Genomic DNA, 17623 nt, shown 5'->3' on the forward strand with positions numbered 1-17623 from the left:
AACGCATCTTTCCCATAAAACCTACACTCAAAGTAGAGTGACTTTTCCCTAAATTCCTATTTTTCCCAGCTTTGACACTTGACAATACTCTGTCTTTCAACCTTTTGGGAAGCTATTGTCTTGCATTGTCATCAACTTTTAAACACATGCATAACTTGTTATCTCAATTAAATTGTAATTTTTAAAGGAAAGGCATATAGCATATGACTACCTCTTTTATATTCTTAACAATGTTGAGAATAGTGCAATAAATGTAATAAACATCTTCATTGAATGAATGAATAAACATATCACTTATGGAATCACATTTTTATATTTAATCTTCCAGGGAAATAATTACTTTATTTGACCTTGCCAAAACTTCTTGAAAACAACATATGTAACTTTAAGCCATATTTTTCAATAAATAACATCTTCATTACTCTGAGTGAATTGTAAGAATTGACTCAATTACGAAGATGACCAAGCTAGCTTCAAGGATGTGACCAATACACTGTGAGAATTTGACTCATTGTATACTGGGCTTTTCACTTGGCTGTTTAACAGGAGAAAACAGGAAAGAAGCACACAGTCAAGTGTGCTTGCAGTGGAGAAATTGGTGTCCAGTGTTCTGGACAGGCTTTAAGTCCTCTGGGTTGTATCCAAGCAACACAGCCTCAGAGCTAGATCACAGAATCAAGACACCAGAATTCTACTTCTGTGTCCAACATTTAGTGCAATCAGATGGAATGCAACATTGAAATATGAAATGTAATGTTTTAGTTAAATCAGTGTTCAAGTTGGCAATTTATTATATGCAGCCTGTTCAGAATTGAAAAATTTGCTATTGTCTAGACTGTGCTTCAGACAATCAGCCACAAATCCCAATGTAGAGGTTATTCTGTGGTTGCATAACTTAAATAAATTTCCTACCTCAAAGTCATTGACAAAAAAATACTGGAATAACGAATCCCTAGTAAAGTCAGATCTCGTCAAATAGAACTTATTTATAGTCATATACTGTGATAGATGGCCATATTCAAAGCATTTGATATTAAAAGTCTAAAATCAATCTTACTATGTGTACATAGGAAGTTGTCAAGCTAATTTGACACTATTACACAGCATTTGTTAAGTATGCACCAAGTCTAGAATGTTCAATTAGACAAACTTACAATACCTAAGTAAAGTTATGTTAGTCTAGATAAATCATACTTATTTATTGAAGAATTCTAATTTGAAGAATTCCAGACAGCAAGTTTTATTCTAAAAATAATTTATAATGTTAGCTTCAAATGTCATATATCAATAAGATTGTATAAAAAGCCCTAAATTTTTCATCCTTAGAAAGCAGTTAATCATTGAGACATGATAACACCACCAAAAAAGATTACCCTATGCAGTTCTTGAAGTACATTTTGCTTTTAATAAATTTAAAAAGATAATTTCCACATAAAGGATATATTCAAATCATTGCAATAATAAAAGCTAAGAAGTGCCATGGAATTAATAAGACCTTGCCCACAAAAGCAAAGAGCCAATTGGCAATAACATTGTCTAATGGAGGGGCAGACCGCTGGAACTCTCCTTGCACCGCCAAGAAAGTTAGAAAGTTATGACCAACAATAATTTGGTCAGGGGAAAAAGCTCAAATTGCATAATCTGTGAAACAAAAAAGAAGTCTGTGTGCCATTAGTTAATTTCCTCAAATTATACAAATAAGCTCTACTGAAGTTTAATGACAGACATATTGAGTGAGATTATCTCAAAACTCTTTTCCAACTTTTAAATTTTATGACTTTGTGACTGTCTAGTATATTTAAATCTGAATATAGATCAGGCAGAAATAAATAAAATTCTCTCCATAATGCTGGATATATTTATTTGATTTTTTTCAGAAGCTCAAAAAAGGGAAAATTTATCTTCATTGAACTTTCTTTTTGTGTCTTTTCAGCACTGGAACAGTTAGTACAGAGTTTCCTTCCAAGCAGTATTTTTCAATGACTTTTAAAAAATAAAAGGGAGGAATAAATGACTACCTGATAAGAAACAACCTCCTGATGTGCAATGCCATGAGAAAAATTGATTTTCAAGTATTAAATAAATGTCTAAATATATCGATTATTAAAATAAGAACTATGAGTCCTCATTCACAAAAAATAATTTTATCCTGTCCACTTAAGATAAAAAGAATTGTACTTGAACACTCTTTAGTCATTTTTAATGGGATTAGATTCTATAACTGTATTATTGAGAGGAAAATATAATATTAAACTGTCTAAGATTTGTGGCCAGGTGTTACTCATCAAAAATTTATGAGATCACTTGAAGGTATTCATTTCAAAGTTTATATCCTGTTGAACACAGTCATTTATTTATTTATTTATTTATTTATTTATTTTCTAACCAGCTTTTAAGAAAGAGCATGAGATTTGGAAAGAGAAGTTCTTAGTTCACATTCAGGCTTTGACTTTTACAAGTAATGTATCTTGGGAAAATCACTAATTTTGCTGCAGATAACTTTTTGTGTTTGAGAATTGCTAAGATATTTACATTATGCAAAGATATAATTGCTTTGTAATCTATGAAAATATATTAAAAATGTCAATAGGTAATATGGGAAGAATAGCTGGCTGTCCATCAAAATCTCCTTCCCATTTTTATTGTATATGGTTGTGGTTCCTTAAAGGAGCTAGGTTCCATTTCCAAGACCAACTTGCAGCTAGCTGTGGCCTTGTGACTGGTTAATATCAACAGAATAAGTAATTGTGTATGCCACTTTATGATCAAGGTAATAACATCATTCATCCTCCATACTCACTGTCTCTTTCCACAAAATAAATAAAAATGGTTATAGCCCCATGGGATGACAGAAGATGGGAGAAACTTAGGTTTCTGCATTATGAATATGGAAAAAAATCTGCTCATGGATCAGGAATAACCACCTTGGACTGTTACTATGACAGTGAAAATAGTCTCTTGTGTTGACCCATTATATACTTTGCATGTATATTTTATCAAACCTTAGTGTATGCTTCCTAGTAGAGAAACTGATACCTTAAAGTGAAGTGTTTCTATTTAGTAAACCACTAAAATACAGGACATGGGAATAACAGTTGGGCAGTGGGCAGTGTGGTGGTGAATACTGAGGGTCAACTTGATTGGATTGAAGATGCAAAGTATTGATCCTGGGTGTGTCTGTGAAGGTGTTGCCAAAGGAGATTAACATTTGAGTCAGTGTGCTGGGAAAGGCAGACCCACCCTTAATCTGGATGAGCACAATCTAATCAGCTGCCAGTGCAGCTAGAACAAAAAGCAGGCAGAAGAACGTGAAAAGACTAGACTGGCTTAACTTCCCAGCCTACATCTTTCTTCTGTACTGGATGTTTCCTGCCCTTGAACATCAGACTGCAAGAACTTCAGCTTTGGGACTCAGACTGGCTTCCTTGCTCCTCAGCTTGCAGATAGCCTATTGTGGGAGCTTGTGATCATGTGAGTTAATATTCCTTAATAAACTCACTTTTATTTATGCACTTATCCTATTAGTTCTGTCCCTCTAGAGAACCCTAATACAGATTTTGGTACCAGGAGTGGTTCTAGAGGAATAGAATATTAAGGATGGAGTTCTTTCATTGGTTTGGGGGTTTCTGGAGTTGGCTGCTTAATGTGATTAGACCCAAAAATGCTAAGGACTCTACTTCTTTTTTTTTTTTTTTTTTTTTTTGAGACAGAGTCTCACTCTGTCACCCAGGCTGGAGTGCAGTGGTGCGATCTCGGCTCACTGCAAGCTCCGCCTCCCAGGTTCATGCCGTTCTCCTGCGTCAGCCTCCCAAGTAGCTGGGACCACAGGTGCCCACCACCACGCCCAGCTAATTTTTTATATTTTTAGTACAGATGGGGTTTCACCATGTTAGCCAGGATGGTCTCAATCTCCTGACCTCGTGATCCGCCCGCCTCGGCCTCACAAAGGACTCTACTTCTAATAGTACGGAGAACACTGATAGTCCTTGGCATGAACTGTGTAGATGCATTTGACACTCCTGATTCACTGCACATGAGAGGTGAGGAGTTTAGTGACTCATACATAATACCTTTGACCATATGTGGAGAACCAAAGAACATTATGAAGTTGGTTGGTTGCTTCTAAGTTCACTGGACAAAGTGATGTAAGAAAATTATGAACTCAGGAATTCTAACTCCCAGTTACAGATGCAGATACTGAGCCTCAAATCTCCTAAGATTGCCCTGAGTGAGACTTACCTCCTGTAGAGAAAAAGCTAAAGTTGTGTAAAATCAGACACAGGCTCTTATCATGCGAGCAACTGACCTGCAACAAAAGATGTATGCACAGCCTTGCCAGGTGTCTACTGTTAAAGTGAGGGCATTGATTGGAAAAAAATGAGACCCTGCAACTTGGAATGGGGATGTGTGGGAGGACCCTGATGAAGCTGGGGACACTGAGATTGTAAACTCTGATGAACCTTTTTTGCCAGAAGAAACAGCTTCCCCATCCCCAGTAGTGGCAACATTCCCTCCCCAACCCCAACTGCCATCAGCCTTTCTATCTTTGTCTGAGGAGATAAACCCTGTGCTGCCTGAGGCAACAGTAATGGCCTCCGCTGAGGCAGTTTCCAGGCAAGGTAATGTTGATTCTCCTCAGTACTCACCCTCAACACCCCTGATTGCTTCTAGACCTATAAGTAGACTAAAGTCCCAGCAGGCCCCTAGAGATGAGGTTCAGAGTGTGACCCATGAAGAGGTGCACTACACTCAAAAAGAACTACTTGAGTTTTCTGATTTATATAAGCAGAAATCTGTAGAACAGGTATGGGAATGGATATTAAGGGTGTGGGATAATACTGGAAGGAACATAGAGTTGGATCAGGCCGAATTCATTGATTTGGGCCCCCTAAGTAAGGATTCTGCATTTAATATTGCTGCTCGGGGAGATAAAAAAAGTTCTAATAGTTTGTTTGGTTAACTGAAATATGGATTAAAAGATGGCCCACTGTGAGCAAGCTGGAAATGCCTGATTTCCTCCCTTGATTTAATGTAGAAGAAGGGATCCAAAGGCTTAGGGACATTGGGAAGATGGGGTGGATTAGTCACTTCAGACCTACTCATCTCATCTGGGAGAGAGTCCGGAAGATATACCCTTGACCAATATTGTGTGAAATAGATTTGTGAGGGAAGCACCTGCATCTCTGAGGAGCTCTGTAGGGACTGCTCTTCTCTGTATGCCAGATCTAACAGTGAGAACTGCAGTCACTCAACTATGAAATGTAAATGCAATGCGAATAATTGGATCCTGAGTTGGCAGGGGCCAAGTGGCAACACTCAGCCATCAAAAGCAAGGTGGGCATAGCTACCGTAATGGACATCAGAGGCAAAGCAGCAATCAGAATAGTGTGACTTGTGTAGAACGCTGGCATTGTCTAATTAATCACGGTGTTTCTAGAAGTGAAATTGATAGGAAGCCTACTGCATTCCGACTTAATTTATATAATAAGAAACCATCCAGATCTAGTGGACAAAAAACTAATTTGAATTATAAAAACAAAGAATCATAGCTCCTTAATCAGTTTCCAGACTTGAACTCGTTTAAAGACCCAGAACCCCTTGAATGGAGAGCAGGCTGGGTCCACTACACTACTGACAATTTATGCAGTTATCCTTTCTCCCATCCTTCCCCACAGAGACCTCTGGCCTTTTACCAGGGTAAAGTGCATTGAGGAAAGGAAAATGATTAGACATTTCAGGGACTACTAGATACTGGCTCTGAGCTGACACCGATTCCAGGGAACCCAAAACATCATTGTGGTCCTCCAGTTGAAGTAGGGACTTATAGAGGTCAGGTAATTAATGGAGTTTTAGCCCAGATTCAACTTACAGTGGGTCCAGTGTGTTCCCAGACTCATTGTGTGGTCATTTCCCCAGTGCCAGAATGCATAATTGGCATAGACATACTTAGCAGCTGGCAGAACCCCCACATTGCTTCTCTGACTGGTAGGGTGAAGGCTATTATGGTGGAAAGGCCGAATGGAAGACAATAGAGCTGCCTCTACCTAGAAAAATAGTGAATCAAAAACAATATCGCATCCCTGGAGGGATTGCAGAGATTAGTACCACCATCAAGGAACTGAACGATGCAGGGATGGTAATTCCCACCACATCCCCATTCAACTCTCCTATTTGGCCTGTGCAGAAGATAGATGGATCTTGGAGAATGACAGTGGATTATTGTAAGCTTAACCAAGTAGTGACTCCAATTGCAGCTACCGTACCATATGTGGTTTCATCACTTGAGCAAATTAACCATCTCCTGGTACCTGGTATGTAGCCATTGATTTAGCAAATGCCTTTTTCTCCATTCCTGTACATAAGGCCCACCAGAAGCAATTTGCCTTTAGCTGGTGAAGCCAGCAATATACTTTTATTATCCTACCTCAGGGGTATATCAACTCTCTGGCTTTGTGTCACAGTTTTGTTCAGAGAGACGTTGATCAATTCTCCCTGGGGCCCAGAACAGGAAAAGGTTCTGCAACAGGTCCAGGCTGCTGCACAAGCTGCTCTGCCACTTGGGCCATATGACCCAGCAGATCCAATGTTTCTTGAGGTGTCAGTGGCACATAGGGATGCTCTTTGGTCCAGAGATATGTGGATGTACCTCTCTGAGTGGTCAAAAACTGTGAAGATATTTGTATCCCATGTAAGTTCTCACCAACAGGTGACCTCAGCAGATTCCCACAGATTTCCCCTTCCCAAAAGATATGACACTGGTTGATTTTGTTGAGGATATTATGCTGATTGGATCCAGTAAGTGAGAAGTAGCAAACACACTTGACTTATTGGTGAGACATTTGCATGCCAGAGGACGGGAAATAAATCTGACTAAAATTCTGGGACCTTCTGTGTCAGTAAAATTTCTATGGGTCCAGTGGTGTGGGGCCTATCAAGATATTCTTTCTAAGGTGAAGGATAAGTTGCTGCATTTGACCCCTCCTACAACCAAGAAAGAGGCACAATGCCTAGTGCGCCAATTTGGATTTTGGAGGCAATACATTCCTCATTTGAGTGTGTTACTCCAGCCCATTTATTGAGTGACTCAAAAGGCTGCCAGTTTTGAGTGGAGTCCAGAACAGGAAAAGGCTCTGCAACAGGTCCAGGCTGTTGTGCAAGCTGCTCTGCCACTTGGGCCATATGACCCAGCAGATCCAGTGTTGCTTGAGATGTCAGTGGCAGACAGGGATGCTGTTTGGATCCTTTGGCAGGCCCCCGTAAGTGAATCACAGTGGAGGCCTCCAGGATTTTGGAGCAAGGCCCTGCCATCTTCTGCTGATAACTACTCTCCTTTTGAGAGACAGCTCTTGGCCTGCTACTGGACTTTGGTGGAAACTGAACGTTTGACTATGGGTCATCAAGTCACCATACCACCTGAACTGCCTATCATGAACTGGGTGTTTTCTGACCTATCCAGCCCTAAAATGTGTCATCCACAGCAGCATTCCATCATAAAATAGAAATGGTATATACATGATTGGGCTTGAGCAGGTCCTGAAGGCACAAGTAAGTTACATGAGGAAGTGGTTCAAATGCCCATGGTCTCCACTCCTGACACTCTGCCTTCTCTCCCTGATCCTGCACTGATGGCCTCATGGGGAGTTCCCTATGATCAGTTGACAGAGGAAGGGAAGACTAGGGCCTGGTTCACAGATGGTTCTGAACAACATGCAGGCACCACCTGAAAGTGGACAGCTGTGGCAATGTAGCCCCTCTCTAGGACATCCCTGAAGGACAGTGGTGAAGGGAAATCTTCCCAGTGGGCAGAACTTCAACCAGTGCACCTGGCTGTGCACTTTGCATGGAAGGAGAAATGACCAGATGTGTGGCTGCATACTGATATATGAGCTGCAGCCAATCGTTTGGCTGGATGATGAGGGACTTGGAAGAAGCATGATTGGAAAATTGGTGACAAAGAAATTCGGGGAAGATGTATGTGGATGTACCTCTCTGAGTGGTCAAAAACTGTGAAGATATTTGTATCCTATGTGAGTGCTCACCAATAGGTGACCTCAACAGAGAAGGATTTTAATAATCAATGTTGGATAGGATGACCCATTCTGTGAACACCACTCAGCCTCTCTCCCCAGTCACCTCTGATATCACCCAAAGGGACCATGAACAAAGTGGCCATGGTGGCAGGGGTGGAGGTCACATATGGGCTCAGCAACACGGACTTCCACTCACCAAGGGTGACCTGGCTACAGCCACTGCTGAGTTCCCAATTTGCCAGCAGCAGAGACCAAAACTGAGCCCTCAATATGGCACCATTCCTCGGGGTGATCAGCCAGCTACCTGGTTGCAGATTCATATTGGACCTCTTCCGTCATGCAAAGGGCAGAGGTTTGTCCTCACTGGAATAGACACTTACTCCTGATATAGGTTTGCCTATCCTGCACTCAATGCTTCTGCCAAGACTACCATCCGTGAACTCACAGAATGCCTTATCCACCATCATGGTATTCCACACAGCATCGCCACCAAGCAAGGCAATAATCTTATGGCTAAAGAAGTGTAGGCAGTGGGCTCATGCTCATGGAATTCACTGGTCTTACCATGTTCCCCATCATTCTGAAGCAGCTGGACTGATGGAATGGTGAAATGGCCTTTCAAAGTTGCAATTACAATGCCAACTAGGTGCAATACTTTGCAGGGCTGGGGCAAAGTTCTTCACAAGGCTGAGTGTTCTCTGAATCAGTGTCCAATATATAGTACTATGTTTGAGCATGTTTACACTCATACTAAGAAAATATCTTCATTTTATTTCCTTTTTCATGTACCATAAGATTTATTGACTTCATATCAGAATTTAAGTGTTGTTAACTTTATGTAATAGCATTTGGATTGGGGATTGGTTCATTTCTAGTTTTAAGAAAGATAGCTGTATTATGTTAGGTATAATTATGATAGTTTATTTGAAGATTATGTATGATCTCAGGAGATTTGTATGGGTTCAAGTTGACAAGGGGTGGATGTGTGATGGTTAATACTGAGGGTCAACTTGACTTGATTGAAAGATGCAAAATGCTGGTCCTGGGTGTGTCTGTGAGGGTGTTGTCAAAGGAGATTAACAGTTGAGTCAGTGGGCTGGGAAAGGCAGACCCACCCTTAACTGGGTGGGCACCATCTAATCTGCAGGCAGAAACAGGTGAAAAAGAGAGACTGGCCTAGGCTGCCAGCCTACGTCTTTCTCCCGGGCTGGATACTTTCTGCCCTCGAACATTGGACTCCAAGTTCTTCAGCTTTGGGACTCGGACTGGCTTCCTTCCTCCTCAGCTTGCAGACAGCCTATTATGGAACCTTGTGATTGTGTGTTAATACTCCTTAATAAACTCCTCTTTGTATGTACATCTATCCTGTTAGCTCTGTTCCTCTAGAGAACCCTGACTAGTACAGGCAGTGAGGAATAGCTGATGTAGGCTGGGAAATTGGGGACCTATGCTGTGCAGTATCAAAATATTTGGCTCAACTATTGCCAGAGATAAGTTAGAAGGCCAAAGACATACAATTGTGGTACTAGGGAAATTGTTGGAAGGAGCCAAAATATTAGTGTGTGTTGGCTACACAGACTGCGTTTAGCAAAATATTTCAGGAAAAAGATTAGCTTATATATGACTGACCAACTGGTAGCAGGGCTGGAAAAAGAGAACTCTTGAAGCCCACATAGCATTTGCTCTCCAGAGATTGTTAAGACTTTCCAGAATAAAAAGAATTTAGCCATGTGATAAAGGTCAGGTTAAAGGCATTGTTTTCTCACACAAGTGTATTGTTTTAAATGGTTTTTATTTAGTGGCCACTAAATTTGAAGAAATAGCCATGAGGGAAAGACAGCAAAATTATAAGGCAGATGTAAGAACTATGTCTAGGAAAAATTTCAGGGTATGACTCCAGTCATAATAAACTAACTAGAAGCAAATATTCCTGAAAATCTTGAAAGGGCTGTGCCAAGAAAGAATGCATGATTCTAGGCTGTAAAATCCAGAGACCAATGGGCAAGCCTTAACACTTGGACCCCCAAAATTGAATGAATAAGTAGTCAGCTATGAAAGCTGATCAGTTCTCAAAGGGTCAGAGTTTCTGACATCCACTGCAAATAATGATGTCATGAAGGATTGAACAAGGAGAAACAATCTAGAGGTAATAATCAGGGTCATGAAGAACAAAGGGCAAGATAATTTTTCTATACAAAGAGTGCCTAATCCATAATATATTATAGGGATATTTTAATGCCTGTTCAGCAGAATATGACAAAGGAGTAGTGACTACTGTGAGATTTTTAACATATATTCTACCCTTCTACCATCATATTTGGTGTGGAGGAAGGCAGGGGCAAATAGCTTGTCATTTTGATTAGCAGGTCACTGGACAGGTAGAAGTCATATCTGGTCTATGGAAGCAAATGTACAACTCCCACAGATCATGGATTTTGAGCTGATGCAGTTTCTTAATCAAAATCTGGAATTTTCCTCTTAGTGATGGGATAGGTGTGGTTTTCAAGTGGGAAGAAAGGTGCAATTTTCCCACCCAAAGAACTAAGAGTGAATTTGGCAGTCAGAGAAATGGACGGTAGAAGTATCAATGTCTCCACTAACCTTGCTAGTCACTTGTAGCTGGGAAGCAGCTACCCAGTTAAGAAGTGCATTTATTTACCCCGCTTGCATTCAGATGTGGTCATGTGATTAGTTGTCAACAAAGTTAGGTGAACAGAAAAGATGTGAGCCACTTCCAGGCAAAGGATGTAATTAATTGGTTTGCTTTTGTCCATTCCACTTCCCCTTGTACTCATGGATGCCAATAAGATGAAAGGTGGAGCCACAATCCAGAAGACTGGGACTCTGAGTCACCCATGGCAAAGAGTCACCTTGAATTGTGTGGGCTAGAAATAAACTTTCATTGCATTTGAAGCATGTAGATCATTTTGTTTCTATTTGTTACCACAGTTTAGTATAATCTTCCACATTATAGTTATATTAGTAAGAGATAATATTTATTCAGGGAAAAGCACAACGTTAACAAAGTCATTTTAGTGTTCTTGTAAGAAGAAAAATATGGATATGGAATACACTGCAATATATGATGCATATCTAAGGCATTTTTGTATTTGAAACCGGAGGTGAAAACTCCTTTCATGTAACTTGGCTAGTTTTTGTTATTTAATATTAACAGACTATGCACATATATATGTGTGTATATATATATATGCATATAAATATATATGTGTGTGTATAATTTGTTTAAAAATGAATCTTCTCCTAATATAAATGAAGAAAAACATAAAAGTAGATAATCTTATTTATAATGTAATATGTGAATTTCAGCTTTGCATTTTTGATTGAGTTTTATTTGCTCTTTGACAAAAATTGAGCAGCCATCAGATATGTGATGGGGAAAATATACAAACAAAGCTATGACTTATATAACTCGTGCCTTGAAAATCAAGTAAAAGAAGCCACAGTGCAGTTTTAGGACAACAAATGAGTCAGGAATCAAAAGTTCTAAACTCTGGTTTAGCGTCTACTTGCTAACAATGGATTGGTTCTCAGACATCAATTTTTCCCTATTTCCATTTAGAGAGATAGAAAGCTAAAATGTTCATTTCTCAGACTCCCTCGCAGCTATGGTTTTGGACATAAGATTCTGCCAAGCACAATTCAGAAATTATAATGAGAAGGAAGTCACCTTCCTATGATTACTGTACTAATGTTTTCAGTGTTCTAACCTCAAGCTCTACTTTGTAGTCACCAACTTCGTACAGTAGCAAAAACATGTTCCTGAAGAGTAGTATGAACTTCTGCTCTTCCAGACATCCCTACAATTTTTGAAGTACCTAATTCCCTGAATTAAGTTTCATTCTATTTGAAGCATCTAAAGCGGCTCTTTTTTCCTGTACTGAACATTGAGTGACTCACTAATAATGAGTGATTAATAAACTCTTTGAGCTCAACTGATCATAGATAAACATTAATAGGTAGTATTTCAACTGAGAAACAGTTGAGGACTATGGCCAAGTTTATAGTTTCCAAAGCACTAAAAAGAAAAAAAAAAGAAAATTTATACAAAAATCAGAAAATGAAGAAAGGAAAAACTATAAAATAAAATGGCAGAATGACAAGGGTAAATAATATTAAAATAAACCAGAATGGCCTGATTGTATTCATTTAAATAAAGGAATAAGAAAGTACATCTTTCTCTCTTTTCCTTTAGAGACCCCACTAAAACAAGAAATGTGTTCAAAGTGGAATTTTAAAATAGTATAAACCTGGAAAAGTGAAAATAACGAGAGGGGTTTACAAATAAATCAGAGATGTCAACAAATATGTGAAAGTCATAAAGTGTAAAGAAGTGAGTAAACAAATGAAGGAAGAAGAAATAATCACATCTTCGAATATCAGTGCTACAGAGCCAGTGCAAGTCTATCTCCCTAGTGGAATGTCTGAAGCACGGGGCTCACAGTTGGCAAGAAAGGGAGAGAAAAAGACTGAGAAGTGAGGTTAAAACAGATTTTTAGCACGTTCTGCAAATATGTTTAAGTACATTTTGCTTGTTCTCTGTATCTTCCAGAATGTTTAAAGTAGTCCAACATTTTTTAAATTTAATTCCAAACATTGGAGAAAGGAGAGAGAAAATGGTAAATATATGTGAACCACATAGTCCACATCAGGAATTAACAACTATTTTGCACTTTACTAAAGTAAATAATCCAGAATTATAGGAGTTTACATATGAGAACGGAGACACTGAATCTGGACTTAGAGGAAGATTCATTTTTCTGGCAGATTCTGAGTTCTTTACTACATGTAAGTTTTATATCCTTGGGGATGGAGTTGGTGAATGCCTTCGAAGGCAACAACAAATCAAGAGTGGGAAGATACGTATTTTTTAAAAGAGAGAGTTCCTATAATTTATAATTTTATGAATGGCTCAATCTTCCTTCTTAGCATGTCTAGTTCTGATGGATCTATTTGTTATTCCTGTACATTCCTATCCTGTGCCTCTAGGCCTTTTGGCATCAATAAGCAGGTGTAGCTCCTGCTGCAACAATCAGAGAAGAAATAAGCTTAGGACAAATTACTAACAAATTTTTACTAATACTAACTGGCAATTGGGACATAGGCCTTACCACATATCTCATTAGGGCTCTAACACTTGCAGACAAAACCCTTTTACATAGTTAACCAATTTTCACATATAAAATTCATGCCTTTTTCTGTAAACATTGGGAAACTTAGGCACTAGTTTTTAGATGCAATTGAAATGCAAAAAGCCGAAGCACTTCAGCAGTGTAAAGAACTCTGAAAATCCATTCCTCCATAAGAGCTAAGAAAACACTAGCTGAATTGTTCAAAATCAACATTTTTATAACTCTGGAAGTTAACCAAAGGCTTGCAATAATTAGTAGATTGAAAAAACAAACAAACAAACAAACAAACAAAAAAACAAATCTCAGTAAGAAGAGTGAGGTTTGTGGTATTTCTAATTTCCCCTGTTCCCATCCCTGCTCCTCTGTACCTCAGCAACAGCCTTGAAAACCAGCAGCCTTACAACCATGGTAGCTGTAAGAACCAGCAGTCTAACAGCCACTGAAGGAAGAATGCGTTTGGAGCTCCAAAAACCAGATCTTGAGAGAATTGTTATTTTTTGACCTGTCTGGCACCATTCATAGGGGGCTCATCTTTACATGAAGTAAGTCAGAGCTTACTCACTAGGAAAATCCCTTCCCCAGGTCATTTATCAAAAATTTCACAGAGAATTATATATTACTTCAGCTGTCTGAGGTGTTAATATCATTTGGGGTAAGCAAGAGTCTGGCCAAAAAACTTAACAAGAAAACTTGGAGATGATATGTCCACTGAGCTGTGAAAAGCTCTGTCACGTTCTTGGGAATCTGAAGATCATATACATGTACAGGGCTGTACAATACTCAGAAAAGAACTGAGAAAGTTCTAACCTCTCATTTCTAGTTAATTTTGATACTTTATCCAAGCAGGAAGTAATGGCTGAAGCAAAAATGTGAACTCTCAGAGCATTAAAGACATGCCCAATACACAAACAGAGCCCCTCAGGAGAGTTTAGGGGACTAGTTGGCTCAAAAAGTCTAAGGAAATGAATCATTAGCTGATCACTCAGTTAAATGAGCAGTGACTTCAGTGGTTGCACATGACCAAGAATACAGACTTCAGAGAATTATTTCATGAAAAACCTGAAACGAACAAATAGCAACAGCAAAAACAAAACTAGGGGAAGGAGGAGATCTGATTACCAAAGCTAACACATGATATAATTTTAAGTATCCAGTTTTTAACAAGTAATTATAAGACATCCAAAGAAACAGGAATGTATTATTGTACATGAGAAAAAAAGCAGTCAATAGAAACTGTTCCTGAGGAAGCCCAGATGTTGGATTTATTAGACACATACAGTAGCTATTCCAAATGTGCTCAAAGAACTGAAGAAAATCTTGTGGAAAGAATGAAAATAAAGTTAGAAAAATTCCTCACTCAATATCAATAAAGAGAGAGAAATTATTTTTAAAAAAGAATCAATAGAAATTCTGAAGTTGACAAACAATTTTTATTTTTACTACAGGGGTTTTATAGCACATTTAAGTTATCAAAAGAAGAACAAATAACCTTGTAAACAAGTCCATTGAGATTATCCTGTCTGAGGAACAGAAAAAAATAGCAAGATCTCTGGGATTGGAGTTTCAGGAGGAAAGCATAAAGAGAAAGAGACAGAAAAAAATTTTGAAAAAATACAGGCAAAAACTTTCAAACTTTGATTTAAAAAACACTAACTTACACATCCAAGAAGATCAACAACTTCCAAGTAGGATTAACTCAAAAAGATCCAAGTGTAGACACATTATAATCAGAGTGGCAAAAGCTGAAAACAAAGAGGGTGTTGAAAGCAGCAAGAAAAAAGAGTGTTATAAGGTACAAAGGAATCTCAATAAAATTAACAGGTGACTTTCAACAGAAATCATGGAGGTTATAAGGCAGTAAAACAACATATTCAAAGTGCTTGAAGCAAAAGAATGTCAACCAAGAATTGAATATCCAGCAAAACTAACCTTCAAAAATTAAAGAGAGATTAAGATATCCCCAGGCCAAAAAAAAAGAAAAAAAGAAAAAAAAGGAAATTTGTCACTAACAGACCTATACTACGATAAATACTGAAGCAACTCCTTCAGAATCAAATGAAAAGAAGTTAGACAGTAATTCAAATCCACATGAACATTTTTCAGGCCTGGAAATAGGCACCTGAAAAGGCTTTACCTGGCAGGCCTCATGGGGAAATCTACTCTCCCCACACCAAACTTGACATACAGACCGCGCATTGAAGTCTCTGGCAAAAGTTGCAGCCAAGAACTCAGGCCCCTCTGGCTGGTCATGCTCTTATGTGCATTTTATTCATAGCCAAAGGACCTCTATTAGGAAGTCTCCTTATTGGGAAGCCTCAGCTGAGAGATTCCTCAAGCACTTCTATATTTTTATAATGGGATCGCAAAGATAATTTTTCCACTCTGACTCAGTACTTAGGACTCTTTGAATTTTAGCCCTTACCCTTCCACTTTCCCTAGCCCCAGGTCATAAAATGATAGAAGTCCTTTACTCAAGGCTCTCTTGGCAGTTACATATTTTCTCCATCTGTATTGCTACATTTGACCCTCACACACTGCCATTCCATGGGGTAAATGAGAACATGGAGGGAGCCAGCAGGCCAGCACTCTTTGCTATTTAGCCTCTTATACTATCACAGTAAGTGAAAAACAGCTCAATTATTATTTATAGCTTAGTTTATTGTCTTAATGAATGTGAACACCCAGCAGCTCAGCTTTCTTCAAAAGAATAAAGAGCACTAGCTGGTGCAGTGGCTCATGCCTGTAATCCCAGCACTTTGAGAGGCCGAGGTGGGTGGATCACGAGGTGGGTGGATCACGCGGTCAGGAGCTCAAGACCAGCCTGGCCAATACGGTGAAACCCCGTCTCTAATAAAAATACAAAAATTAGTCAGGCGTGGTGATGTGCACCTGTAGTCTCAGCTGCTCGGGAGGCTGAGGCAGGAGAATCGCTTGAACCTGGGAGGTGGAAGTTGTAGTGAGCTGAGATTGTGCCATTGCACTCCAGTCTGGGTGACAGAATCAGACCCTATCTCAAAAGAAAAAAAAAAAACGGAGCACTAGTAAAAGTAACTACACAGGTAAATATAACAGATGTAATAAATGTATTTTTTGTTTCTAACACTTTTCTTTCCCTATCTGATTTAAAGGGCAAATACATAAAGCAATAATCATGAATATGTGTTCATTGGCCTTAATGCATAAAGGTGTAATTCATATGAAAACAATAGCAAGAAGAATTGTAAGGGAACAAAGCTATATTACAGTGAAATTTTTGTATACCACTGAAAGTTGGTACGCATTAATTTAAAATAGATTGTTGACATTAATTTAAAATTGACAGTAATTTAAAATACATTGTCTTAGTTAAGATGTAAATTTTAAGCCCAGGGCAACCATTAAGAAAATAATGCAAAATAATATAACAAAAGTAACAAAAGGAATTAAAATAGTGTAATACAAATATAGTTAACACAAACAAAGCAGTAATTGAGTAATGGAGGAACAAAAAACATTATATATATGTTATATGTTTAAATATATATTTATATACATATATATATCCCAAGACCAAAAATAAATAAATTAAAGAAGAAATACATCACTAATAGACCTATACTACATGAAATACTGAAGCAAGTCCTTCAGAATCAAATGAAAGGAAACTAGTCAACAACTCAAATCCACATGAACATAAGGAGTCCAGCTCCAGGCCAAAATCATATATGTGATTTTTTAGGCCTAAAAATAGGCACCTGCATATATATATATATATATATATACATACACACGTATAAATCCAACTAGGCACCAAATAAATCCAAAATAGGCACTTACCTACATATATATATATGTGTGTATATATATATATATGCAGATATAAATCCAACTTTATCTATATTGCATTAAACAAAAGTATACTAAACTCTCAAACAAGTGGCAGAGATTGGCAGAATGAATTAGAAATCTGATCCAACTATATGTTGTCTGTAAGAAATACACTCAAGATTCAAAAATAGGTAGGTGGAAAGTTAAAAAGATGGAAAATTATATCATAAAAATAGCAATCAAAAGACAACTGAAATGGTGATACTAATATCAAGCAAAATAGACTTTAAGAAAAATATTATTATTAGAAAAAAGAGAACTATGTTTTATAATGATAAAAGGGTCAATCCTTCAGGAAGACATAACAATTATAAACATATATGCACCTAACAAGAGAGTCCCAAAATACGTGGAGCCAAAACTGACAATACTACAGGGAGACATAGCCATGTCAACAAGAATAATGGGACACTTCTATAGCCTCGATTGCAGTAATGAATAAAAATAAGCTAAGAAGAATTTCAACAAGGAATTAAAGGAGATTTAACAAATCTATAAGCCAACTAGAGCTAACAGATTTTTATGGAACACTCTACACACAATAGAAGAATCCATATTCTTCTAAAGTACACAGGT

The sequence above is a fragment of the Pan troglodytes genome, chromosome 22 (assembly GCF_028858775.2).
Source record: "Pan troglodytes isolate AG18354 chromosome 22, NHGRI_mPanTro3-v2.0_pri, whole genome shotgun sequence".
Lineage (NCBI taxonomy): Eukaryota > Metazoa > Chordata > Mammalia > Primates > Hominidae > Pan > Pan troglodytes.